At 50.6% G+C, this 26630-nt stretch overlaps 1 protein-coding gene across 16 annotated transcripts in view; it reads right to left on the reverse strand.

Annotated features, from left to right (window-relative positions):
• The window catches only part of ATP2B2 (ATPase plasma membrane Ca2+ transporting 2), a 371725-nt gene that overhangs the window by 267572 nt on the left and 77523 nt on the right, over positions 1-26630 (reverse strand). For 12 of the 16 annotated variants that reach the window (XM_084989466.1, XM_084989472.1, XM_021069329.2 and 9 more), the window contains exon 2: positions 24192-24236. The exons of the other annotated variants lie outside the window; for them this stretch is intronic. The gene's annotated coding sequence lies outside the window, so the exon portion shown is untranslated. The remainder of the gene's footprint in view (positions 1-24191; positions 24237-26630) is intronic. 16 annotated transcript variants of the gene reach the window in all.

Here is a 26630-nt window from a genome sequence, read left to right on the forward strand (position 1 = left end):
GCTGATTGGCTCCAGGATGCTGACCTCAATTCCAGGGCTCTCATAGGTCAGCCTTGGGCAGGTCACTCCCACCACAATAGGGAAGCCATTGCAGGGCTGGCATCTTCGCTGTAAGTGGGCCTTTATTTACAGGCCACTGTCAGGTGTCTGGAGGCCTTTGGGGGAAGGAGGTGCTGGAAGACTTTAGGGCAAGTGGTGGGGTGTTAAATACTTGTCTTTGATGTCTTCCCCCACTCCCTTAGGGTATAGGTCTTCCAAGACTTTTTTTTTACATCTCTAGTGGGCATGTGCTCCCTGTTAAGTGCAATCTAAAGTCCTAATTACTGACAGGTACCGTTATGGAGAATTCTCAAAGGAATCATACACATGTCCAGCTGTGTACCCCCTGGAAGTTTATAGAATCCTTTTTTTGTGGCATTATCATTTTTCATTTTCATAATAGCCCAATGACTCAAATATCACCCCTCTGTGTAGATAAGGAACCAGAGGCTTAGAAATGGTAGATGACCTGCCCAAGGTCACACAGCTAGGAAATATCAGAGTGAACCCTGAACCCTGTGATTGTCACAAGTTGCCATGACTCTTTTAAAGAGACTCTGTCACCTTCCGCTAAGGATATTACCTTCATCAAAATTATGTTTCCCGATGCTTGCAAGCTTTATTTTGAGAACAAAATAGTAAGCGTGATCATAATCCACCACATTTCCTGGATTCAAACATCATTTGTTAATCAACAGAAATGCAGTTTACTTGGCAGGATAAAATCTCTGCATGGCTGACAAGGTTCACGAACTGGCCTCCTGTGCCCAGGTCTCTGACATCACTCCCTGCCACTCCTTGAACTCACCATGCTCAGTCCCGACTTGGCACTTTTGCATTGACTAATACCCTCCACCTGAAATACATTTTCCTCAGGTCTTGGCATAGTTGCCTGCTTGTCACTCTGCTCTCAGCTGAAAGGCCCTTGATTAGAGAAGGCGTCTCTGATGATGTCAGCTAGGTGGCCTCTTGTCCCTCTATCACATCACTTGGTGCCACATCCTTCCACATACCAGTATCTGAAATGATTGACTTATTAGTGCATTATCTTCCTCTCCTGTATGGAACTTTAGTTTCGTGAGGGCAGGGACTATGTGGATTTCAACACCCCCATAACTCCAGCATCATGCACAGTGTAGACACCTAAGAAAAGTGTGCTGAATGAATAAACATCATTCATCTCACACAGTGACCAGAGATTTAGATTTTTCAGGTCTCCAGTGTGTCTCTGATGATCTTGAAGGAGGTGCCAAGGCTTTGAAAACAAGTTCTTAAATTTTTTTTTTCTTAGTGGGAATGCTCCATATCACAGCTGTAGAGTGAGAGGCTGTCACTTTAGGATGGTTAAGGGTCACTCTGGTAGTCAAAAGAGCCCATACATTTTTCAAAGAAGAAAATACAGTCCCAGGCAGGACTGTGAATCTCTATTGCTCTTCCATGGCTTAGTTTCAAAAGAAAACTGGAGTTTCCCGAAGAAGGCTGAAATCATTCTGAAGGACCACTTCTCTCTGTCCCTTAAGATGAAAACTCAACAGTCAGCTGCCAGCAGTAGCCCGGGGATGGGAGAAACACACAGTCAGGAAAGCTTTTATCCCCAAATGAAGGAGGCTGTCAGGAGTCAGAGTGCGCTCTGTGCATGCGGTTTCCCTGGGCACGGACTGCAAGCTTGTCTGCAGGTATGAACATACACACACAGGGAGCAACAGCACTTAAACCAGTCCTGTAGCATATGGGATTCTGTGGTGGCCAGAAGTCAGAAACCTAGGTTGAGCAGGTAAGAAAGAGGATGCCACAAATGGAGCTAAAGGAAGGAGTCAGTGATGAGTAATGCAGTCATCCCCAAATATTTGCCAAGACCTCTTCCCCCCTCCCCACTAGCCAGCTAAGGGGCAGCTCAGTAAACTGGTTCCAAGTATAGATTCTGGAGCCAGACTACTTGGGTTTCAACCTGGTTCTGCCTCTCGCTAGCTGTGACCTTGGAAAAGTTACTCTAGAACCTGGTGCTTCCATTTCCACAAGTGCTAAAAGAGAACAACAAGAAGAGGATCACGGCCTGCAAGTAAGCTCTTCATATATTTTAGCTGCTGCAATTTCTATTACTGCCATTGTCCTCAAATCTTTGAGTCCTGGTCATCTGCTCTGTCCAATAGCCCTCAAGCCACCAACCCTCAGAAGGAGGTGGCGAGGATTAAATGGGAAAGGGACTTATAAACAGTGAACATCACATTATTAGGTGGGGAAGGATTAGAACAGGACCACACCTTAGACTCCAGGCTGGGCTGCTGAGAGGAGAGGCTTGTGCATCATAGCTCATTCGAAAGTCAAGTCTCAGGGGAAGGTAAGTGCTAAGACCACCAACACAGGAGACTCTTCAGAATGCAAAGGTCTCCCTGGGACTCAGGGGAGAGACAAGATCCTCTGAGATGTGTATTCCAGAAAGGCCTCACAAAGAGGTAAATTGAGTACAATTTGGGGTGAGCTCAGCTAGCTGCAGAAGTATGAGAAGGATGGCCATAGTGGTTAAAACAGTGTTTCTGGGGCCAGAGATCCTAGGTTCAAGACCCAGGTACTCTGCTTCCAAACTATGTGACCTTGAGCAAGTGACTTACCCTCTCTGAGTAGCTTATTCACCTGTGAAATGGAGGCAATCATAATTCTTACTTTCACAGGCGGTGACAAAGGTGAAGCGATGACATGTGTTAAGTACTTAACCTAAGCCACGGAGTTTATGGTCTTAAATGACAAAGATGTGAGGTGAACACAAAGAAATGTGGTTTTATGCCTCCCTACTGTTGACTCTCTTGAGGAAAAGGGAACTCCACCCCAAGGCTACAAGGATTTAGAAGAAAAGATCTTTAGCCTCCTCTTCAACTCATTTCAAACTAGCCTCTGCCCATGCAGCTCCCCCACCTTCTCATCCTCTAGGACGATCTGTGGTTGAATAAAGTAACCAGCAAGCAAACAAACACAAAGCTGGGTCTGCCCTAAACAAGGGTTTGTGGATTGACTTTATAACATGCATTTAACCAAGAGGTTGTCATTTCTAAGAGCCAAGAGCCAAGACTGAAACAAGCAAGGGTGGTGACCTGGAGTCCCAGGCATGGAGAACACACCCAGGGCACACGGACATGGCACCTGCCCTCTTGGCCACTAATCCAGGAAGACATTTACCCCCTTCAGAGGAAAGCATATCTGACAGCAGTTAAGTGATCCCTCTGCCCTGCCTGTTACCGCAGGGCCCTCTGCAGAGACGTTACCAATCATCTGAGAGAGGGACCCAGTGCCCGGGATCATATTCCATTTCCCCAGGGAAGGCAAAGGCAGGGCCCAGATCCGCTGGGGCTTCCACCCACACTCCAGGCTGTTGCTAGAGGGATGCTCCTAAAACATAGCCACTGGTGCCCTGATCCTGTTGAATAACCTTCAGTGGCTCCCGATCGCCTTTGGGACAAGGTCTGGAGCTTGAGTGAGCCTTTTAAAGCCCCTTAGAGACAGGTCTTCACCCAAACTCCAACCCTGCACTTCACCATTTCTCACTGTTGGTTCCCTCAACTGGTCCCACCCTCCCAGGCACCCCACTTCTTTCTCTCCTAGCTAGATACATGCTCTTCCTCCTTGACCACCCCGATCTCCAGGAAGGCTCCCTGCCCATCTGGACTCCCTCCAGCCCTCCACTATCTCCATATCCCGCTGAACTATGATTCTCTTATGTCTCCCCCTGGACTCCCCTTGTCCTTTGAGTCGGGCATGGTGCTGCTTCACCTCTGCACCCCCATCACCATCCAGTGATGCAGGGATTGGCACAGGGTGGGACAAGGGCTCAAGGGACTTCTGCTGACTGGAGCCTCAGAATCAGAGGACGTTGGCACTATTGACATTACATCATGTTTTTAAGTGGAGTCCTTTGCCCTAAGGTTTTGCCCAAGTGCATTCACTCAACCATTGCTGTGTTCATGACTCGTGCCAGGCATCAAGTGAACAAAATGAATGAAGGCCCTGTCCTTGGAGCTTAGGTTCTACGGGGAGAGTAGGCCAATTTGTAAGAATTCAAATAAACAAAAAGATGATTTTAGAGTGATGGGTAACAGGCAATGCGGGGTGGTAGGGGATGAATTAGATTCTGGAGAACTTCTCTGAAGAGGAGACCTTTGAGCAGTGATTATATGATCAACAGGAGGGAGAGAAGGGTAACTGGGGCTAGATTTTCCCACAGGCCTCTTGATGCAGAGTTTAGTCTGGGCTGTCTTGCTGAACAGTGAACTGTTTCTGGGCAAGAAACCAGCATGTGGCACAGAAGATGGTGTCAGAGAGCAGAGGGGCTCGGGTGGGTAGAGGTGAACAGGCTGCCACCCCAGCATAGCTCTCTATCAGCTCATTTCTGAGCCCCTACTGGGCCTGTGTAAAATCAGAAAATATCTTTCTCCTGCCCTTGGGTTTAATTTCCCAAGTGTGTCCCTGGGGGAGCTGCTACCTGGATGCCCAAGGAGGGCTAGCATCCTGCAGGGTGAACTCCTCTGCAACCAACATTAACCAGCTGCTGGCCGGCATGCAGCTACCTGCCCAGGGCTCTCTGCCCACCTCCTGCTCACTGTTTTCCAGCCAAGGTGGGCCCCCTACCTCTCCTGAGCTGTTCCCCTTGGGCCCCTGAGCAGAAGGCTCTGGCGGCTTGCTCAATCCCCGCTGCTGAGTATTTAATTAAAATGGAATCACTGCTCACCCAGGAACTTGGGGTAAAACAAAAGGCCCTTTCACAGTGAGAACTGGCTCAGAGGCAACGACTATGGCTTCACTCACAAGCCTCTGGTTTCAAACTCCAGCAGGATCTCCCTTCCCCCGTGTGCAGCCCACACCAACCCTGGCTCTGGCTTGGAGCAAGCACTGAGGGCCTGCATGTGACTGACTGTCCCCTGGGCACCTGGGGATCACTCAGATTGCTTACCAGGAAGCCAACCTTTTTTCTCTTGCAACGGGGAGGGGGCCTGGGAGCATGAGCTGGAATGGGAGGCAGGGAAACAGCAGGAGGCTGGGCAGAGACCAGATGAAGTTTTCGGGGAGGGAAAGATGGAGAATCCTGGGTGAGAGGCTGGCTCTGCAGTTGCAGGGCATCACTAGCTGTGAAGACCCCCATCCTAGTTTAGCAAGACCCGGAAACGTTCTGAGCCGCGAAGCCCAGCTGCTCTGAAAGGGGACATTCTGGTGCATGCAGTGAGGGTGCCCTGGGGGCTTGAGAGCAGGCCGGCCTTGCCAACTTGCATCGTTTCAGAATCTCTGAAGATGGAGTAGACTTTATGTGTCATGCCTGGCAAAGGGCAGGACAAGTGGCCACAATTCTCCAGGGCAGGAGAAGGTGTCCCCAGAGGCTACAGTTGGAGGCAAGTGTGAACAAAAACACTCCTGGAACACTCAGGCTTGGCACAGACATGAGTCTAGTTGGGTCAAACCCTGAACTCAAGGCCCATATAATGGGGACACCCACCAGGCCGGCCCCTGGGTGGGCTCTGAAGCCACTCACCAGCCCCCCTGAGAGGAGGAATCATGCAGGGAGAGGGGTCTAGGCCGGAGACAGGAACCTGGGGTCTGGCTTGGCTCGGCCCCAGACAGGCTGTCAGACTGTCCCCTCTCTGGGCCTTGGTTTCCTCATTTGGAAAGTAGAAGTCATAATTTTCACCCCTGGCTGTGGAGTAACAATGAACTAGAAGGTCTCCAAAATCTTTCAATCCAACACTCTCTCTCTCTGCTCTTAGTTGCTCAGAAAGCATTTGTCCCTTCCACCCTCCTCCCTCTCCTTATGAAGGCTGGGAGCTGGGCAAAGCCCAGTGGGGAAGGCCCCCACTAGGAGGCAGGAGGGGGTGCTCATGAGCACGCACATGCCGGACAAGCCCACCCTCAACAGCAGGGAAAGCTGAAGCAGGGACCCACCACCCTAGGACCTTGGCAGAGTCCAAGGAGACGTTGCCTGGAGCTCAGGGTTGACAGGGATGTAGCACGACTCTGAGCCCATTAGGAGCAATCCCGCAGAGGGAGATGAGAGCGCTTAGTTTCAATTCCCCAACTAAGCCAGCTCCAGGGCACATAAATTCATTAATATGGGATTATGGAGATTACAGGATGCCCCACCCTGAAGGTGACGCAGGGCAAACTTGAGGGGCCTCCAGATGTCCTCCCTGACAGGCACAGGAAGAAGCCGAGGTGCCTGCACCTCTCCCCAGTGCTGGGTTAAAGCCCCCTTCCCACTCTCATTGAAAGGGAACTGGGCCTCCTCCTCGTCTTGACTCTTCTCACTCGCCTCTCTCCATCCTTCGCCCTCTCTTGCTGCTCTCTCAACCCCGTGAAGTGCCATTTCAGACCACCCCTGCTCTGGTTGAGGGATGGAAACCTGAATTAGGGAGCAAGTGTCCTGAGGTGTGGCAGAAAGAACGCAGAGCCAGAAGCAGCCCCTGGTCACTCTGTCCCCCATGCTCACCTCCTCTGGGCTGGCCTCCATCCCTCTGTAGGTGGTAAAGCCAGCCCTCTGGGGACCCATGAGGGGCTTAGATGAGCTAGCAGTGTCTAGGGCATGTGTCAGCTGCTCAATCCATGTCAGTTCCCTAAGAGAAGAGATTCTTTTCAGAAGGAGCGCAGCATTGCTCTGAATGTCCTCGGTAGGCTCAGTGACACTCTTGACAGCAGATGAGAAGTCTTAAAACTGCTTTAAAAATAGATAAGAAGTCATTTATAATTTGTACACTCATTGTTGGAATGCAAATGCTGCTGCTAAAAGCCCGCTCTCCTAAGTGGGCTTGTTAAACCATCAATCTGCTTAGCAAATCCTTTTCTTCTCTCAAGTGCAGGTAAAAAACCGGGAGGAGGCAAACGTTCAGGCGAGCAGAGCTCAGAGATGGCTTCTGGGTGTGAGGTTTCATCACGGGGCCTGGGTAACCCGAGTGTTCCCTGCCTGTCCTCCCCACCCCCTGCCACATCATGGGGTGGGGGTGGGGAGACGCAATCAGAGCTGATGGATTCACAGCTCTGTTCTGGCCTTTAGGTTTCAGTCTGCCTTCTCCCACTTCAGCCTTTCTAGGAACAAAACACAAACCAACACCCGAGAAATAAACTTCACAACTCTCAGACCACAGAGCTACCACAAAGAGAACAGAGATCTTTGGGGCCCCTGGAAAGAGGGTGAGACCCAGGTGGGGGTATAATTCTGAGTCTTCAACCCTCTCCCTCCTGAGAGCTACATGTTTGGCCAGGTGGCACCTCTTCTCCTGGGTGTCCCAAGGGCATGGAAACTTAACAGCCCAAGCCAGGCTTACTCCCCCTCCTCCACCGCCCCCCCACCCCCCCTCTTCCACTGCCCCCCCCACTCCTCCTCCCCCAGGCAGCCCTGAGTCCCCTACATGGGCCAGGTGCCCCTCCCTCTCCTGTACTCTCCAAGTCTATCACTGCAGAGCTGACTCCTTTCCTCTCACCCATGGCCTTGGCCCTGGCCACCAGTACCTTCTGCCTGGAGCCCTTTTAAGCAACCCCACTTACCTCTCTGCCTGTGCCCTGGTTCCAAGCCAGCCCCTGTGTGGCAGGTAGAATGATGGCCATTAAATACCCATCCCATCACTTCAGTCTTTTGCCCCACACCTCGGCCTCCCCTAACCTTCTAGGTAAAGTCCAAATTCCCTGATTCATCTGTAGAACAAGTGTTGATTAGACACAGCCCGTGTGCCAGGCCCTGGCCCCAGTGCAGACACAGGCCCATAGGTACAGCACAGAGTCTAGAATCCATGGCTTCACTCTCTCTGGGGCCACTGCCCACAACCCACCACGTAGTCAAGGTCTAAACCAGAGGCTGCAAACTGGTGGCCTCCAGGTACATTTTGTTTGGCTTCCTCAGTGTTGGCTTAATGTTTCAAAGTCAGGAGACTTTACATAAAAACCTGGATTACTAGCATCTTCTGAAAACTTGGAAGACTGGGCAACACTGAGCCAGCATTCCTTATTCTTTCACAGCAACCACTACCTGAAGTTGAGTCCCACTTCCCTTTTGGAGATGGCAAGTATCTTTGAGTTAGCCACAGTCCCACCACTCCATAGTGTCTTATCCCCAGCCTGCTTCTTTCACATAGCTCATGGGCCTCGGCCCTGTGGCTATTAGAAGCTGCTCCTCCTGGCCCATGTACACTTTCTCCAGTGCATCTCACTATTCTTGTCTTGAACTTTCTCTTCTACTGGTCCCTCCTCCTGGAATGACCTTTCTCCCTTTGCCAAATGGGAAAATATCCCCCTCTTGGGAAGCTCCACTGCAGGGTTCCCCTTGCTTCTTGACATAAGGTACCACAGTCTTCTGTGTCCCCACTGTACCCTGTTCAGACCTCTTTCCCAGCATCTCTTGCACCAAAACACTCTTATTTATTCATATTTCCATCTCGTCCCTTAGAGTGTAAGCCTGCCGCATATGTCTAGAGCATATTTCTCCCCAAGTAGGCCCATGGGAAATCACTGATGGGTGGATGAACAGATGCTAAGTATAATGAAACAACAGTACCACCCTCTGTGCCAGGCTCTGGGGTAAGCATTTTGCATGTTCTATCTCATTTAACACTGAACAGAACCCAATGTGGGTACTATTATTATCAGCATTTAATGGCTAGAGAGACTGAAGCTGGAGTCAGGTCAGCATCTGGTGGCAAAGCAGCCTGTTCACCACCCTGGGCGGAAGCCTCCTCGCTGCTCTATGAGTTTCAAAGTCCTTCCTTCTTTCCACCTGACAAGTGCCTGTCCAGAGAGGCCAGGCTGGGAGGAAACTGGACAATGGCTCTGGGAACAAGGCCTGGGGCATCAGGAGAGAAGGGCTGCATGTCTTGGGGGGCCTCAGATTGTCAGGAAGTCACGGGGAGGCTGGAGGACTCCAACATCCATGGTGGCTCTGGGCAGCGGGGTCACCTGAGCAGCACCAGCTTTGGGCTGCTGTTTTCAACCAGGAAAGGCTGTGCCTTGCCCCTCGTGAGATGTGTTGGACCCTAGGAGAGATGCCCTGTCTCTCCAAGCTTCAATTTCCTCACCTATAAGTTGGGGAAATAACTAGACCCACCTCCAGGGCTGGAACAAACGTGAAAAGAGAAAATGCATGCCAAATGCCCAGGGCTGTGGTTAACAGAGGACTCTCAGCAGAGTCCTGGGGAGAGCTCTAGCTGCACCGTCAACTCTGGGAGCTCAGGCCCTGGCTGATGGGCAGGGTGGAGACAGGGTGGATTGGGGTCCTATGTCGATCTTTATAGAGAAATGGGATGGGCTGTACTTCATCCTCCTGGCTAGTGTGTCAGGCTGGAGGCCCAGCTCCCCCTCCTGAGTCAGCCGCCGTGGCAGACATGCGTGCGTCGGGGTGAGCACCTGCAGGAGTGTGAGCACTGGGGCACACATCCTGGTGTTTATCCTTATGACATTTGTTTGCAACACTAATGTGTGCATATGTGGGTGTTTTTGTGTTTGTAGACACCTGCTCACCAGTAAGACCCCTCTCCACATGCCCACCTGTGACTCCCCAAGAAATGGAACAAAATCTGCCTCAGTCACTGCTGGATCCCCAGGACCTGGCACATAGTAGGCACTCAGTAATACATAAGTGTGATAAAGTATGTTTGTACACACACAGATACACACACACACACACACCCCCTCTGCTGCTCTCAATCATTCTATGTTTAAAAAAAATTTTTGGTAATTCTGGGATGAGTCTCATAGTGTTGGCAAAAGTTCTATCTTTTTCAACTTCACCTAGAGACCAAAGTGCACCACTGGCATGGTGGTGGGTGGGGGGAGAGGAGAAGCCCCGTTCCTGATGCAGCCAAGCTTGGACAGGAACCCAGATCTGCTACATACTGGCTGTGTGACCCTGGCCAATTGCTTCACCTCCCTGATCTCCTTGTGTGAGGACTGAATACACCTGGACAGGGGCAAGCTCAGCACGGAGCCCAACACAATGGAGTTGTCTGTCCTGGTGACTCTGACCTGGGGATCCCCCACAAAGCAAGATACCCCCAAACCTCCAGCACTGGGGCTTCCCACCTTAGAAACTATTTCTTGTTTCTGTCATGGGGCTTCCCACCTTAGAAACTATTTCTTGTTTCTGTTATTTATTTCTCTTCCCTAATCTCTGTTTCTTTTTCTCCTAACCCCGCTAAGCAGGATCCCTAGGAGGCGGGGGCAGGGCAATGTGTGGTCAGCCAGGCGCCACCCCTTCCAGGGTCTCTGGACATATGGCCAGCACACAAGGCCATTCTAAAAACCTGATTTCCAGTCCAGGCCCTGCACCTCCAGTCTGCTCAGTGGTATTGCATTCAGCTTTGGGAAAACTACCCCAGTGGGGATGCAGCACCCCTCTTTCACACGTGCACCCAGTTTACTTACTCCCAAGCAGTGAAGATTGGGCTAAGCACACAGCAGGTGCAAGGTAAGATCTCACTGCTTGGCTGATGGCTGACACCACAATTCAGCGACTATGGCGGAGTACCAGGAATCTCAGGGTGTGGGGGTCATAAATCTGGCCTGGACTCAGCATGGAGGTGCTACCATGGAGCCCTCGTGGATAAGGAGAGAGGAAGCCTGCGGGTGACACCATCTTAAAGCGATGTCCTTCTAGCCTCTCTGGCTCAGCATGGCCACATCTAAGCTCATTACTTGTCCTTCCTGCCCCCCTCCACCACCTCTTCCCTCGTCCTCTCTCTCATCGGGAGGCCCCATCACCCATCCAGTCCCCATGGTCCACTTTGAAATCACCCCAGAGCTTCCTCTGTTCTTCTCCTGGTCACCTTGGTCTACAGCACTGGCCTCCAGGAGTCTCCTTGGGAGTCTTTCTTATCCCTCCTCCATCCACTCTGTAGCCAGACTCTAGGATGTAACACTGACCACATCACACCACTGTTTTAAAACCTTCAGCGTCTCTCACCTGCCTGCAGGAGCAAGACTGAACTCCTTCACCTCCCAATAGTTTCTGCTTACTTTCCGCAGCCTCTGTTCAGGCCTGCTGAACCTATCACCACACACTTACATTTCCGTATGTTCAGACTTCTTTGTAGTCACTCATAACATCCTGGTTGTCTTTTGTCCTCCAACTCCCCCCAAACTCCTATTCATCCTTCAGGCCCTAATCTAAATGACCCCTCACCTATAAAATCTTCTCTAGCACCGTGAAGTTCAGTTGGCCGCTTCTTCCCTTGGACAGACCCTTTCCTATTGTGCATGATGTGACACTACAGTTATTTAAGCAACCATCCTCCTGGCAAGACCAGGGCACTTCTGGGTAGAGGCCTCATTCTTGTCCCCCTTGCACATTCTGGTGCCAAGCAGGGAGCCTGGCATGTAATGGCCTCAGTTAACATCTGGCAAAGAGTGAGGGAAGGAACTAAGGTCCTTCGGGGAAGTCCTATAACTACCTTGCTTTGGGCATGAACCAATAACAACCTTCTTTCCCCAGAATTCTGGGCCACCTCAACAGCTGGCAGAGCCAAGTCCTGCTGCTGCTTCATAGAATCACCAGGAACAGACTCTTGAGCTGCTTCCTCCTTTAATCTCCACAGCAACAGCTTTATCAGCTTTGTTTTTCTGGGAGTCCCAGAAAACTTCCCAGCCTTCATGGGTCCATGGTATTCATAGCCCTTCACTCACCCCTCAGAGTGTGTCCCAGGCCAGCTCTGCTGGAGGAGTGGGCCTCACCTGTGCCCCAGGCTTCAGGGCTCCAGGATGGAGGGGTCTGTGGGGCACGGTGCTGTCTGGAGCTCTGGCTGCCTGCAGCAGAGGCAGGCGACTGCTGCTGCAGAGCCCGCAGCTTCCCCCACCCAGGACTGCGGCCCTGGCAGCCGCAAGGAGCCTCCCGGCATTGATCAGTCCTGCTACTACAGGCCTCCCGGCGCACCTGGCTGAAGCTGGGAGCTTTGCAAGTGTGCGTGAAGAGAACTAGAAAATTAAAGACAAACGTCTAAGAAAAGGCCACTGGTGGGGGCTGGACAGTACACCATTGGCCAACACCAAAATGATGCTGGATGGGGCACAAGAAGGTCCTGACAGTCTGTGCAAGGCAAGGAGTGGCAGAAGGGCTTCCAGATAAGCAAAGGTTAACCCAATAAGAGCTAGCTCCCTGCCTACCTGGTTTCTGGGTTTGTTTTAATGGGAATGGGCACAAAACACTTTACGAGTAGCAGGCCTCGCTTGTAATTGAAGCTTCTTTTGATGACTCAGAGCTGATGAGGTGGACGTGGTGGGGCACCGCAGTGTGTTTGGTCTTTTCCAAGGTGGGAGGGCTGTTTGGCCAGACACTGAGTGACCCTGTGGTGCTGGTCACCCCTCAACCAACTGAGCTCCCCCCTTTGCTGCCCACCAGTCTGTGCTGCTTGCTCCTGAGGTCACTAGACTCATCACAGTGCTGGAAAAACCTGTGACTCAGACTCCCCTCCCTAACCATTCCTGGTTCTTTTGCCTTCCCTTGTCCTCCATTTATTTTTCTTGTGTCCCTACCTACCTACATACCCACCGACCTATCTGGCTATCAATCATCATTTTGGGGGGTTCACTGTTCTAGACTCTGGCCTTGCAGCACTGATGATCACATTCCTGGCAACCAAAGGGCATAAGCCTTCCTTCTAGCTGATCTCTGACGAATCAGTTCCAGCCCCTAGAATCCTGAAGCCTCTCATTCCCTTTGGCTATATTTGGAGTGGCCCAGTTCGGGGGCATTTCCAGGACCTTGGGGCTTTTGCGGGATTTGAGCCAAGGAATTCCCCAAGTGGGGTCCATCCTGATCTGCAATTGAGGACAGTGGGCCCCTGGGACTTGCAAAGATGATGGAGGAGAAGGAGAAAGGAACAGCCAAGCCAGTCGAGGGACCAGGCCGGGATCCATGGTGGCACCAGCCTCAGAGCCTCAGTGGAAGGTGTGCATGCCAGGGAATGGTGGGTAGACCCCACATCCAGGCTTGGGGGGGTGGGGGTGTCCCAAAGACCCAGCTTCTCATCCTGCTTCTCCTCTTGTTGTCTGGGTCAGCTAGGAAAGCCCTTTAGCCTCTCTGATCCTCAGTTTGCCTGCCTATGAAGTGGCATGTGTCTAGCTTGACGCAAGGCCCCAGGCTTGGCCTTCAGCCTGCTCTAGAACTGTGATTTCTCCCTCCTTACTGGTCCACCCTCAGGTCCCCCAAGGGGCTTACGGAGACACCAAGAACTAGGTAAGGAAGCTCCAGAAAGCTGTGAAATAGAGCCTGCAGCCAAGGATGTGCGGGAGTCAGGGTTTCTGGAAGGCAGCACAGAACCCCTGGGAGAGTCCAGAGGTGCTGGCTTTTCAAGAATCAGCCCTGTGGCTACTTGAGGAGGGTGGCCCAAAGCAGGAGGGGCCAGCAGCCCGCAGACTCGTTTTCCACCTGCCTCTAAATTCTAGACATTTTCAAACCCAGGCCCCAGCTCTCAGTTTGGAGACCCTTTCCAAGTCACGTGTGCATGGGAAAGGCAGGATGTCATACCCTCTAGCTCAGATCACTAAGTGCTTTGCTCCTTCTGCATGCTGCTGCCCACACAACCTGAGACCAAACCACCCAAATGTTTGCTGCACAAGGAGAATCAAATAGTGGGGTCACAGACTTCCAGGTAAAGCAACCAGTTTGTCAGTTTCCAAAAGGACAATTTCTAGGTGTCACTCGTTCTCCAAGTGGCTGATGGAGCCAGGATTCCTAGTTCCCTTCTTGAAGGCAAAAGTGAGTCTCCATCTCCCCAGTCTACACAGCACCTGGGATCTCATCCTTCTCCCCATGTTTCCTTCCTTCCTTCCCTGACCAGCATGGGTGACATTACCCTTCTCCAGCCACACAAAGGCAGCCTGGGGGTGAGGAGCCTGCCAAAGGCCACACGGCTGGTGGCCCGAGCAGAGTCATGTTCTAGAGTGACTCGGATGGGATTGAGGACCTGTGCCACTTCTGCCCCAAATGAGTCTGCCTGGAGCCCACCAAATTCAGGTAGACTTTTCTGTCTCTGAGTTCTAATTTTAGCCTGTTCCTTCTCCCTACTTTCTGGTAGAAACCCTTTATAATCTGCATTAACTCTATCTCTCGTGATTCCTAAGAGTGTGACCTTGGAGAAGGGACCCAACCTCTCTAAACTTCAGTTTCCTTACCCGCATAATTGCAATAGTACCGGTACCATGAGCATTAAATTAGAGAATGCATTTCAAGGCCCAGCGTGTTCCTGGCACACAGGAGGCAGGCATTTAGCAAAAATGCCTGGAGCTGGTGTTACACGTGCCCTGATCCCTCCCAAGCAGAGGTGACTTCTCTTGACATTTCTATCACCCACACCCCATTTCTCACTCTGTTCCACAGCCTGGATAGTGATTCCCATCATTTCCCTCCAACCACACTCTTGGCTCCTAGAAGAGGCCTACATCTCCTGGCCCAGAACCAGGCCCACACATAGCGCTGGACCATCCTCTTTGGATCAGCCGTGCTGTGAGACATCCCACAGGCCCTCTGGGGTCTCTGTTCCCTGTTTCCACTTTCTCACCAACCTTCCCACCTTGGGCATATCCAGCTGCCTTCCATCACCTCCTCTCCCAGGTCCTTGTCACCCTGTATCTAGCCAAATCATGGGGCCATTTCTTGGTCCTCCTCTTCCTTGACTTGTAGCAGCATCTAGCACAGACACTCACCCCTCCTTGGAGACCCCGCGTTCTCCAGGGCCCCTTCTGCCTCTCAGGCAACACTTCCTCTCCTCTGTCTCCTGGGCTGGCTCCCTACTCCCTGACCACTAACTGTGAGATGTCTTGTGGCACAGCCCTCAGCCTTTTTTTTCCCTCCCTAATGACACTTCCTTCCTCAGTTATCTCATCCAGTCTCACAGCTTAAAGAATGGTTTCTCTCTGAGCTCCAGACTCATAGATCCAAGTGCTCCTCCCCAGCTCCACTTAGAGGTCTAATGAGCATCTTAAAGTCAACATGCCCCAAACAGTACTCTTTATTTCCCCACCCAGCCTACTCCTCCCAGCCCCCATCCCTGGCCTGCTTTCTTCTGCTAGTCTTAGTAAATGGCATAGCATCTATCCCACTGTATGGTAAAGAACTGGACTGGGTTTTTCTTTTTCTAGGGCTGCATGTGCAGCATATGGTATTTCCCAGGCTAGGGGTGGAATTGGAGCTACAGCCGCCAGCCACAGCCACAGCAACTTGGGATCTGAGCCATGTCTGCGACCTACACCACAGTTCACGGCAACCCCAGATCCTTAACCTACTGAGGAGGGCCAGGGTTCAAAGCCACATCTTCATGGATACCAGTTGGGTTCATAACCGCTGAGCCACAACCAGAACCCCTGGACCTGGGAGGGAGGAACCTTGTTCTGGTTCCTGGGAGGGAGACTCCAAATTCTGAGAATTTCCCAAGTCTTTGTTGTTCATGAGCCCCTGGGACCACACTTGAGTTTATGTAAATGAGCTGAGTCAGGATGGGGGGCTGGTCACCAGAAAGACAAACTAGGCAAGTGGCAGGCTGGGGCTTTGAGCCACCCCTCCTCCAGGGAAGGGAGGGATGGAGATGCAGTTTATCACGACTCAGGTGCTCATGCCTGATAATGAAACCCTGACAAAAACTGGATGCTGGCGCTCAGTGGCACTTCCTGGTTGGTCATCAATCCATGCACTGGGGGTGGATGTGCCCCTACTGGACCCTGCCAGACCTTGCCCTATGCATCTCTTTGGCTGGTCTTGATCTGTATCCTTTATTATAAAATTGTAAAAGTAAGTATAGAACTCTCCTGAGTTCTATGAGTCATTCTAGTGAATTACCAAACTAGAGGGGTTGTAGGAACCCCCATGTTTGTATCCAGTCCATCAGAAGTATGGTAGCCTGGGGACCGCCCCTTGTAGCTGGCATATTGATGGGAACCACGGGAATGGTCTTGTTGGGAACTATGTCCTTTATCTCAGGGTTCTGTTAACTCTGGGTGGTTAGTGCTAGGTTTGAATGTCAGCACCCCAACAGTGTCAGGATACCACTCTACCCATCCCCCACCGCACCCAAGAATCACCCATGATTCTTCTCCTTCCCTCTTCCCCCATGGCCAATGAATGGGTGGGTCCAATCAGTTCAAGCTTCACATCTGTTCAGAACACGAGCTACTTCTCCCCACGAACCCAGTCCAGCCACTGGCATCTCTCACCTGAACTATCGCCACTGCAGCCTCTTCCCTGGTCTTTTCGCTTCCACCCTTACCTGCTACCGCTTGCTCTCCACACAGCAGCCAGGAGGCTCTGGAAATGCACAAGTCAGCCACTCGCCCCTGCTCCAAACCTTGCCTGCCTGCCCCCGTCCCACCTGCAGGTAAGGCAGAATGCTCCCGACCCGGCCCCTCACCTCCTTCCCTGACTTCAGCTGCCACCACGTGCTCCTCTGCTCTGTCCCTTTGGCCACCCTGGCTTCTCCGCGTCCCCAGACAAGCTTTGGCCTGCCTCGAGGTTTTGGCTTTTCCCTTTACCTGGAATGTATTTCTCATTCCGGTCATTCAGTCTGAAAGGCCACCTCCTCAGAGAGCTGTTCCTTGACCACCTTGTATAAAACTGCTCCACCTCCCAGCCCCACCCTGGTGCTCTTCTCTCATGGGCTTCATCCTCCCCAACAGCCTGGAGAGCATAATAGACAGTAGCTTGTTTAGCTGCTTACTGTCCACCTCCCTTAGTAGAACAGCAACTTGTAAGGGCAGAAACCACATCCGTTGGCGGCTGCTGTATTCCTAGCACCTGGCTCAATAACTAACTGCCAAATGAATGGATGAGTAGTGCCACCGAGAGAACTGGTCAGATCCTGGGAATGGTATCCAGTGATATGCGATATGCGGTCTCGTCAAATCTTTTGATATGAAGCTGGTTGTTTCAAAGATTTATTTACATAGATGTGAAAGGAACTACCATGGGGCAGTACAGTTCAAACAGTTTGAGCGAATAAAAAAAAAGTTTTGGTACTAGGTAACAAACAGATGCTCTAAAAGCAAAATATGCCACGTCATTTACTTCGAAAGTTGCTGAGAGGTTAAAGGCAAAAAAGACACTTGAGAAAAATTCATTGGACGTGGAATTTCCTAGCTTGTGTTTTAGTCTGGGTTTTTCCCATCTCCAAGTTGTGTGTCTTTGGACAAATGGTGCCTGCCCCTGAGCCTTAGTCTTGTCATCTGTGGAATGGGGAGAATGCTAATACTACCTCCTTGCCTGTGTCTCAGAGTTGCCATGAGGTCCCGTGAGAGGCAGATGGAAGCAGGCCCAGTGGATATTACTTAATTTACTCCTGTGCTAATATCCACCAGGGCAAGGAGCCCAGGACATTTAGGCAAGAAATAAAATCAGTACTAAGTTGATCTCTAGGAATAATGGCCAATTTTTACTCTCCCAGGAAAGATGCAGAGGGAGGAGATTTTGCTGAATCAGAGGAAAATGCTAAACCAAGCTGTTGTGCACTATGCAGCCAAATTTTCTCAATCAAGTGTCCCTTGACAACTCTGAAATCCTGGGCACAGTCCTGCGTCCAGCCTGACCCCTGACAAGGGGCCTCAGGCAGGTGGTCTTTCCACCTTCCTGGACTGACCTTGGTCCTTGTTGGTTGGCCAACCTGCCGGGGTCACTATGAGTCAAAGTTCCTCTGAGGGGTGGTTGGATTGTTGGGGCTCGGTGTGGCAAAGGCACCCCCAAACATCTCTGTGAATGTCTTTCTGCCCTTGCCTAAATCCCAAAACTGGAGTCACCTGTGAGTCTCCCTTCTGCCCACATCTTGATGGTCATCCTCCTGTGTTCATTTCTCATCACCCACAGCCACCATCGAGTCCAGGCCACTACCATTTCCCCCCAGGACAACACCATCAGCCTCACTACTGGTTCCCCTCCTGCTCCAGCCATCTAATCACCCCACAGCAGAACCCAGGTCAGCCTTTTAAAAATACAAATCTGTTCCCATCATTCCCTGCCCATAACCCTCCAGTAGTTTCCGATATTCTTAGGCTAAAATCCAAACCCTCTGGATGACAATGGCCTTATGATGCTATCCTCCTGCCTTCACCTCTGACCTTTCATCTCACCAGCCTCCCCAGTTGCTCTCTGTATTTCAGTGATGCTCAGCTTCTGTGTTTCCATTATTTCTCATTTACCACAGGACCTCTGCACAGGCTGTGCCTTTGCAGAAATACCTTTTCCTCTTATTTGAGCTTCCCTTTGCCTCACTTTCATCTTGCTCCATCATCTCACATCTATGACCTGGTCATTCTCACACACACTCTCCAATTTTCATTTTAAAGAAGCACTTCCTCAAAGAAGCCCACATGGATTCCATCACCCCTTCCCCACCATTAAGCTCTCATAGCAGACTGGGCTTCATAGCACCCATCGCATTATAATTATTATTTTGCTATCTGTTTCTGCCATTAGGCTGTAAGCTCCACAAGGAAAAGACCATGTCTGCCTTGCCCATTCCTCTCATACCAGAGCCACAATCCATAGTAACAACTAGATAACTTGTCAAATTGTCACCCTTGAACCATTTTTGAACCTCTTATGCTCTACTACTTCTTTAGCTTACATCCAATCACTGATTTCCTTTATATCATCAACCTTATGCCACCGACTCTTTCTGAGGACCTACTTCTCAGACTAATGAGGCCTGGCAGCAAACAGGGAGGTGTGCAGACAGGCCCTCATGATGTGGTATGCCAGTGTTCTCCTGGTGGCACTGCAGGAGGAGGAGTGACTTCCTGGGAGGTCAAGAAAAGTTTCTAGGCAGAGGGGCTCCATAAATGGGGGCCTTCAAGGATACGTAGGAGTTTACCAAGATGGGCATGGAGTAGGCAGAAGGGCATGGGAAAGGCTCAGATAAGTGAAAGAGCACTAACAACCTCTCCCAAATCTCCTCTGGAGTTCTTCCAGAACGTCTATATAGACCCTCATCTCAACACTTCTGCAAAGCCTCCTAACTAGATTTTTCTCCTAACTAGATTTTTTCTGGCCTCTCTTAGCTTGATTCTCATTTTAGCTCAAGAACCTGCTATAGGAGTTCCCGTCGTGGCACAGTGGTTAACGAATCCGACTAGGAACTATGAGGTTGCGGGTTCGATCCCTGCCCTTGCTCAGTGGGTTAACGATCTGGTGTTGCCGTGAGCTGTGGTGTGGGTTGCAGACGCGGCATGGATCCTGCTTTGCTGTGGCTCTGGTGTAGGCCGGCGGCTACAGCTCCGATTAGACCCCTAGCCTGGGAACCTCCATATGCCACAGGAGCGGCCCCAAAAATAGCAAAAAAGACCAAAAAAAAAAAAAAAAAAAAAAAAAAAAAAGAACTTGCTATAGCTCCCTACTGCCTTCTAGCTTAAACCTAAGTGGCCTGCCTGCCATTGGATGTCTGCCTTGGCTTCACTGTCTCTCTCAGTCTGAGTGATGTTCTCTCTCATACTCTTATCAGCTTTGCTTCTTCTTCCACACCTGACTTGCCTGACCTATTCCTTCTCTCCACTGTTGGTTTTATACAGCAACATTACTTTTGAGAGGACATTGAGGGAAAAAAAAGTTTTTTGCCTGCATTTGTGGCATGCAGAAGTTCCCGGGCCAGGAATTGAACCCGAGCCACAGCAGTAACAATGCTGGGTCCTTAGCCACTAGGCCACCAAGGAACTCCAAAAAAAAAATTTTTTTTTTTTTTTGGCTGCTCTGTGGCATTTGGAGTTCCTGGGCCCGGGATCAGAGCCAAGCTGCAGTTGTGACCCATACCACAGCTGTGGAAATGCCAGATTCTTCAACCCACTGTGCATCGCCTTGGATGGAATCTGCATCCTAGTGCTGCAGAGATGCTACCGATCCTATTGTGCCACAATCGGAACTCCAAGAAAAGTGATTTTTTGAATTTGAATTTGAATATCCAGGAGCCCATTTGAACCACTGTGGATAGCTAAGTCACCACTTCTCGCAGCAGGAGATGTGCTTGAGAGTTTCTTGGTAAAACTCACTTTCGTGGGCTGCTGAACTCTTTCTCTGTCTCTGAACAGCCACTTGTGGGAAATGGGCTCTGCTGAGACTGGCTGTACTTTTAATTCTGGGTCTTGCTGGAAAGGGGAGGTGTTACCCAGAGCCCTGCTCATCTTAGGGGTCCACCCCACACCTTGCCAGGGTCACTTAAAGTCGAGGGCAGTGTGCTCTCCATCGAAAGCTCTTCTCCCACTCCAGCATCAAACTCAGGGCTCTGGAGAGTGAACGGCTACAGTCACCAGGAACAGGCTGCTGCTGTGATGGGATGAAGTGTGATCCCCAAATTCATGGGTTGAGGCCCTCACCCCCCAGTACCTCATAATGTTACTGTATTCGAGACAAAGTCTTGAAAGGGGTGATTAAGGTAAATGAGGGAGGTCACATGGGTGGGCCCCAATACAATATGACTGGTGTCCTTATAAGAAGGGAGATCAGGACACAGACACAGAGAGAGAGACTGCGGGAGGAAGCGGGGAGCAGACAACCATCTATGGTCCAAGGAGAGAGGCCTCCAAAGAAACCAGTCTTGATCTTGGGCCTCCAGCTTCTAAAACTCTAAGACAATAAATGCCTGTTGTTTAAGGCCCCCAGGCTGTGGTGTGTCGGGGTGGTGCATGAAGCCAGTTCTCCCAGAACCACATTCTGGGGACAGAACACTACTTGAAAGCAACTGGCCTTGGGTAAATAAAAGATGTTTTGAAAAAAAGAGCCCTTTATAATGGAAAGTGCCAACATAACATTCCTTCTTACATAGCTGACTGGAAAAACGTACACACACACACACACACACACATACACGCTGGTGGGGGCAGATAGTTTTTTCTTAATGGTAACTACTCTTTGTGATTACATAAACAGTGAACATGCCATGGTGGGAAATTTAGAAAATCCCAAAAAGCAGAAAGAAACAAAAGTCACCTGTTATTCTCTCCCTGACTCTAGTGTCTGTTTACCCAATTTTTTCTCTCCCTTATTCTCTTTCTCGCCTCTCTCTCAACACCTTGCTTACCTATATTCTTTTCTATTTTTAAAAAATGCAGTTTAAATCAATTTTGGCAAATTGCCTTTTCTCTTAACACTGAAATATGACCATTTCCCCCATATTTTTTAAAATTCATGGAGTTCCCATTGTGGCTCAGTGGTTAACGAATCCGATTAGGAACTATGAGGCTGCGGGTTTGATCCCTGGCCTCGCTCAGTGTGTGAAGGATCCGGCGTTGCCGTGAGCTGTGGTGTAGGTTGCAGACACCGCTTAGATCCTATGTTACTGTGGCTCTGGCATAGGCTGGCAGCTCCAATTAGACCCCTAGCCTGGGAACCTCCATATGCCGCAGGAGCAGCCCTAGAAACGATAAAAAAAAGACAAAAAAAAAAAAAAAGACCATCTCAGATGTCACATTCGATGACTGCCCAGAATCTTCTACCCTCTGCTTGTGCTGTGATGAGCTCACCCCACACTTTGCTGTTTCCATTTTTAGGCTAATATAAACAATGCTGTGATAAACATCCCTGTAGATAAATCTTGCTACACATCTTGGGCTATTTCCTCAAAGCAGAGTTCCTAGAGGTAAAACGACTGGTTTTTCACATTTTGAAAGTGGAAATTAAAAAAAAAAATGTTTAAAACTTTTTAGTAGATCATATCACTTTTAGGGGTATAGCAACTTCTGACCACACATATTAAAAGCTCCCAAGAGTCTATGTAGTAATTTTAGACATCCTGAAAAGAAAAATGGAAAAAAAAAAGGTGAAAAATAAGAAAGAGCAGAGAAAACCTAGGTTGACTGTAAACACAAGGCAATGATTCCCATCTCTACTACAACAAAGTTGCCCTTTGGGGAGAGCCTGGTCACATAGGAAGGGAAGGAGAGGCGTCCTGGTTGTATTCGCAATGCTCTGGAGTGGGTACTCATTTTACAGATGAGAAAACTGAGGCACAGAGGGAGAGAGAGTCACTCATTTGTTCAAGGCTATGGGCAGCTAGGGAAGGAAGCAATCAAGACTGAAATTCAGTCTTGTCTGGATCCAAAGACCAAGAGCATTTTTGGTCTAGGGCAGGGTTTGTGGGACATGGTTCTGACTCAAGCATAGGCAGCCGAGCAGGACAGCTCCAGGACCATTCCCAGCCTGGTGTCTTCTTCTGCCTTTCTATCTCATGGCGATGTCAGACACTAGCTATGCGGCTAGGAGAAGCCAGGGTGTGTCCCAGGTCTGCAAAGCCCACCTGCCCCCACCAGGTGATGGTCAACAGGCCCTCCTGGCCACTGGCCCATCTGGATCACAATTCTCATTGCTACAGTGACTTTAAGAGAACAGCTGCAGTGTTGTGACAGCCTAGAGAAGGAAGCAGCAAGGTATGTGCCAAAGCAAACAGGAATATAGATAAAAGCAGGAAGAATTAAAAAAACAAAACAAAACAAAACAAAACAAAAAAACACCCCAAACACCTGTGGTGTAAGGGGCTAAAACTGTGAATATATGGTTGTTTGTACTTTCCAGCCTTTTAAAAACATGACGTTGCTTTCACAGGACTGTGGTGGAAAAACAAGGTCTTTGAAGTCACATGAACTTGAGTTCCAATCCTGCATCTCCCTAGTTGGGTGACCCTGGGCGAGTCACTTCTCTTCTCTGAGCCTCAGTTTTCTCCCCTGCAGAATGAGGGGAAATGCTCCATCTTGTTCTCAGGGTGAACTGAAGTGAAAGGTTCCTGCCACATTCTTCACAACGTCTCTGCACACGGCAGGACTCAGCAAGTCCTAGTTCCCCCACACAGTAATGCTTTGCTGAGGTCCAGGAACTCAGAGTGAGGTGGCAGGGCCCTGCTTGGGAGAAGCTGAGTGTGGAGGGGAAGGGGTCACTGTAGCCTCAGGTGAGAAGCCCCTCAATGGAGGGAACAACCAAGTCCACGTGATACCTGGAAGATGGCCGTGGCGTGGCTCTCTAGCTCCCAATCACAGCAAAAGCTGAGGAAGAGGCCATGTTCCCCTCTGACAGATCTATAATCCCTCCCCACAATCACTTTCCATCTCCATCAAAACATACCTGCCCCATGTCTGGCTCCCCAAACCCTGTTAAGCTGTGGGGCTAATTAAGTCAGAGAATTTCTACAGCAGGGCCAGCGTGCCCATGAGTTACTAGATGGCTCCAGGCAGCATTTGGGCAGGGGGGAGTGGAAGTAACGTACATTTAGTACCCAAAACTTGGAAAACACAGACAACTCAAATAGCCCATTCTCTAGGAACTGACCTACAGGTGACAGAAGCTTTTCACTCCTTTAGTCCTTTCCCAAGGAGTGACGCAGATGCTGACGGAGCCGGGGTTGGGTGAAGGTTCTCTCCTATCGCACATCCTGGAGCCACTGCTGACTCCACTGAGGAATGGAGCCAGCTCTGCCCACACCCACCCCATGAAAGGACAATTTCTCTGATTCTCTGAGGTTGCCAGGGACATGGAAGCCCAGGGCCACTGGCAGAACTCCCAGGCAGTCCCCCAGGCAAAGGGGCAGCATCTCCAAATGTTTATAAATGGACGGACAAACAGTTGCGAAGCTCCTGGGACAGATGTCTGCTGGCTCCCAGGCCCCATGACACAGGGCTGCCCCTTCTCAAGTCCCCAAGTCAATAATACCCCCCAGTGTGGCTGACCTCAGTGAGATAATAATTGGAAAATAATCTGACAGCGTTAAAAGATACTAGAGTGTGAATGACTGAAATGATAGCCACGTAATCCACAGGAACAATACTCTCTATCTCAAAAGGACACTGACTCAGCCAAGTGCCCCTCTATTTCGGGAGAGGATCACAGCAAGGTAAAGTGACAACATGCAGGCTCTACGGCGAGTGGGAATGGGGGAAAGTCACACCTGCAGGAAATGTGCCCAAACCGCAGCTTCAGACCTGCTTCTTGCTTCCTTTTCCTCCCCTGCTCCCCACTGGTCCACAGGGTTTGGGGAGTGGCTGCCCAGAGCTTCGTCTTGGGAGGGGTTAGGGAGGCTGGGGTGGTGCAGGCGGTGGGAGGGGAGGGGAGTGTGAGGTGATGGACAGTACGACAGGTGGTTTGCAAACCAGGTGTTTCCTAATCGGGGCCACTAACGGTGGGGAAGTAGTGCAGGTGAGGATTTGGAGCCCCCGGGTGGAGCAGAGGTCTTGGACCTCACACTCACCTGCCTGCTGGGCGGCGCTTGGTCTGCGTTCCAAGTGTGGGAAACCTACAAGCAAAGATCAGAAAGGCCTGTCAGAGGGGCTTATGTTTTCTGGGTCACAAACTGATGACTAGGGATCCAGATCTGGCTATTTAAATTTTAATATGTGTTTAAAATTTAATATTTGAACAGATCCCAGTATTTAGAAACTGAGGAATTGCACACAAAAGCCTGGCATTCTAGCTTCTCTGGGGAGAGCCGCCCCTCTGGGCCATGTGCAAAGAGGACAGTGATGGGCTGCAGCCACGTGGCGCTGTGCCTCTAGCCCACAGATGCTCCCAATCCCGCCCCCCCGCCCGCCTGCCCGCCTGGAGTGAGCAGCCCTGTGCTAGCATCTGACTGAAGGACCTGCACAGCCCAGGCTGCTCTGTCCCCGACTCTCCCCTTCTCTGCTCCAGACACATACACTGGGAATTCTGGACGGTGGGGGGAACGCCAGGCCAGTCCCTTGGAGAAATCAAGGGTGAGAAGACTGAGTCAGGCTCCGGGTAAATTTTGGGTGGGAGGCCTTGCTGTCTCCCTTTCCAATACCCCTGCTCTCCACTCTAGGAGGCTGCATCAAGCAGAGTCCTGAGGGGTTCATAAAGGACCTCTTGATAAAGCTGTGGACAGGAGTGGGGCAGCTCCCCAGTGGAAGCAAAAGTGGGGGGTCCCCTGCTACCATCCCTAGTCTGGAACAGGGTGGGAGGCAGAAATAGTTGCCAGGCCCAGGCATAGAGCAGGCTGCGTGGGAAGACCCCTGGCAGGAGTTGTCACCTGTGGTCCAGGCATGCAGCCAGCCCCTGCCCCAATTCCACAGTCTACTAGGGCTCCCCATTGGCCAAAGCCAACAGGAAGCCAGTAGGGGAGGGAGCACGTGGGTGCAGCCCTGCAGGTCCCCTCCTGCACAGGGCGGGGTGGAGAAGGGCAGACAGTGGGTCTCCAGGGGGTGAATGGCAGTTGTCCAGCACAGTGGCCCTGCTTCCTGCACCCATTTCACCCACAGCATCCACACCCCTCAGGCCCTAAGCTGAAGCTGATCAGGTCCTTCAAGGTGTCAGAAGCTGGGCTCCATTCCAAGGACTATTAGTTGGTGCCAATCCTTTCAGAGCCTCTGTTCTGCTCACCTGGCATGATCTTGAGCCTTCTGCCCCATCCTCCAGCACCTGGATCCCTGTCCACCCTCACCAGACACCCATCAAATTCCTCTCACTTCAGAGCCAGGCTGTCCCCTTCCCAGAAAGACAGCCTAGCCCAGAGTTCACAGAGATCTGGGGGCAGAGCTGCAGGAAACCCACAGGCACAAGGCTGCCACAGAGCAGTCACGGGGAAAGGCGGCCAGCTGAGAGCTCCATCCCCATATCCCTTCTGGGAAAAACACGAGCCTGACAAGAAGCAGCCACGTGCAGAGTTTCAGGGAACCCAGAGCTAGAAGTGGCTCTCAGATCACCTGCTCCGGCACATGCTCTATAAGATGGGGAAACTGAGGCCAGGAGAGGGGGAGGCTCACGCTGGTCACACAATCAGAAAGTAGGAAGCTGGTATATTGTTGGACTGCCAGGCTGTCCCTGCCCCCAGCCTGGGACACACAAGGGCTGGGCTGTGTTAGAAGACCAGTGTCAGGTTCAGTTTTCTCAATAATGATTTTTCTAGTAAGCACCAATATCAAGGGGTCCTGGTTCATCCACTCCTCATCCTACATTGGTGAGGCAATGATTCCCATGCTACAGATGAGGAAGGTGATCCCAGAGGGGTTACTGAACATGACATGCCTTAGATCAGCAGGACAGGTGAGTTCTGGAGCGGTGGCAACAATATAGATGATAATAATAATAACGAGCACTAGCGACAAGGATGCTTTCTCCAAGCTGGCCCCATGCTGAGGTCCTCACACACCTTATCTTGTGAAGTGTTCTGTTGTTGGTGGGGAGTTTTTAAATGAACTCTCCCACTTGATCAGAATGTGGAGGGAATATATATTTCCAGCTTTATTGAGATAAAATTGATTTAATGTTATGTAAGTTTAAGGTACATGTGTTGCTTGATATGCTTAACATATGGCAAAGTGAGGATCAGTCGCATTAGGTAATACCTGCATCACATCACATAATGACTATTTGGTTTTTGCGGTAACAACAATTAAAGAGATAATCTCTTTTTGAATGAACATTTTGTCTGGATATATGCCCAGGAGTGGGGTCATATGGAGTTCTAAACTTTCATCAAAAAAGATACATGCACCCCTATGTCCATTGCATCACTATTCACAGCAGCCAAGACACAGAAACAACCTAAATGTCCATTGACAGGTGAGTGGATTAAGAAGTCATGGTAAATATATACAATGGAATACTACACATCCATAAAAAAGAACAAAAATGCCATTTGCTGCAACATGGATGGAGCTAGAGGCTCTCATAC

Source organism: Sus scrofa, chromosome 13 (genome assembly GCF_054392235.1).
Source record: "Sus scrofa isolate SSC_HxYL_T2T_F1_AM1 chromosome 13, Sscrofa_HxYL_maternal_Yorkshire_Landrace_v2.0, whole genome shotgun sequence".
Lineage (NCBI taxonomy): Eukaryota > Metazoa > Chordata > Mammalia > Artiodactyla > Suidae > Sus > Sus scrofa.